At 34.4% G+C, this 1,892-nt stretch overlaps 1 protein-coding gene across 1 annotated transcript in view; it reads left to right on the top strand.

The window, feature by feature from the left end:
• Nucleotides 1-1,307: 1,307 nt before the first annotated feature.
• The window catches only part of LOC108572441 (TATA box-binding protein-like protein 1), a 2,891-nt gene continuing 2,306 nt past the window's right edge, over nucleotides 1,308-1,892 (top strand). The window contains exon 1 of the mRNA XM_017934679.1: nucleotides 1,308-1,414. The gene's annotated coding sequence lies outside the window, so the exon portion shown is untranslated. The remainder of the gene's footprint in view (nucleotides 1,415-1,892) is intronic.

Genomic DNA, 1,892 nt, shown 5'->3' on the forward strand with positions numbered 1-1,892 from the left:
GAAGTGAATGAATTTATAAAAACTTGTTTGTGACTTCTCTAGGCGCCCTAGACTCTTTCGTAAGTAATTACTTGCGAATCTTTCAAATTCCCTATCTGAGTGGTTCAGGTTGTGGTTACCAGATGTTTCATCGAAATCTTCACAAATCTCCAGTCCCCCCGCAAATGTTCGCTCCAGATTTCATTTCTATATATATCAGTTCCAAATTTCAATAATTTCGGCATCTGGGTTTCCAAGTCAGGGAAACTACGATTCGAAGTATAGGAACTTTTACAAAGCCCGATCAAGTCTTCTAAACCCCATTCTGAGTAAAATTTTTGAACACGCTGCCTGTATTATCTGCTTGTCAAACATATGAAAGACCGAAACATCATAAACCAGCAATTTGGATTCAGAGCGCGCTATTCCACTGTGCCATCAGCTGGTGAGGGTGGCGCAGGGGGTTACCTTATGAGGTCAACGTTCGCAGGTACATGAACGAAAAACCGAATACCCTATAAAGTGAAGGTACACTTTCCCTTTATGCTCAGAAAAGAATTCTATGCGAAGCCCTAATCATAATGTTTCCTTATGTTTCCTTGAAACTCTACAAAGTCCATAAAATCCCTAAAAATTCTAAAATTTTTTTAAATTTCCCAAAAAACATTAAGTGCTATTAAAAGTCATATCATCATGCTCTCGTGCATGTGTTAAATCCTGCTGCAGGTTGGTAACGCCAGTTTCATACTTCCGAACTACCGGTGAGAGGGCGCATGTTCTCAGACGTAGCTGAAAAATCAGCAAAGAAAAAGCAAAAAAAAATCAATAGCCAGGTGTGTGGGATAGGTGTTGTTTGTATCAAGCCCTACTGATGAGAGTCTTAGCAGACAATCCCGGAACGAAATACCTTTTCTATTCTTCCTCATCACTGCATAGTTCATCTCTCCGAGTAATGTACGGCGCTAAAGGCCAGTAGACCGGAGATGGGGCAAAAAACTCTTTCTCGTTACATACACCCGCCTTTAGGGGTTTGGGATGTGACATGTTTAAATTTTAAAAGAAATCTAGGGAAGTACTAAGTAGTGATATTTAAATATATTGGCAATATTTTTATTTCTGCTTTTAAACATAAATTAAGATGAAGAAAGTAATATTTATTTAAATATCAATATCCAATAAGAAAGTATATACGAAGTGTAATAATAACATAAAAATCAAAAATATACTAGGAAAATTATACGTTCATATTTTATCAATGAGTATTCCCTTTTATGTATCATTGCCGCGTCCGTGACTTTGATCAGTAGCTAGTCTAGTGAAGATGGCCGAAAACAATGGCAGTGGTTATTGAGCTAACTTTGCGTTCTCCTGGTACTTGTCAACAAAGAAGTTATCTTTCATTAAAAAGTAACTGAAGCACATAACATAGTCACACGTGAGTACGGTTTCTAATCTGTTTGTCGTTACTACCAGAAATTTTAACCTTCTCATATAATACCATGGTCATTTAATGTTATAAGAGATAGCAATTGTGCTTTACGTCTTTTCTTACTGTCAGCACGTCTTACATTATAAAGATCGTTATAAAGGTTTTTTAAGATGTTCAAAATATATTTTCCTAAAGTCTTCATTAAACGTCCGCGTGCGCCTATGAATATCATATCTTTTAAATGTTTGTGCACTTCCATGATTTTTCGATCATAGTAATTTGAAAACTACTTTTAAGAATTTTAATTTAACTTATTTGGAGAAACTTTCTATTTTTTTAAATTACAATTCATATATTATTTAATGTATACTTACATATTTATCATACATCATTTATGTAAGGAAGCGTCAGCAATAACGATTTTGCATGATGCTGTTTATATAAAATATTGTTATTAATTATTTTAATTTTTGTAAAAAAAAAA

Source organism: Habropoda laboriosa, unplaced genomic scaffold (genome assembly GCF_001263275.1).
Source record: "Habropoda laboriosa isolate 0110345459 unplaced genomic scaffold, ASM126327v1 scaffold65, whole genome shotgun sequence".
Lineage (NCBI taxonomy): Eukaryota > Metazoa > Arthropoda > Insecta > Hymenoptera > Apidae > Habropoda > Habropoda laboriosa.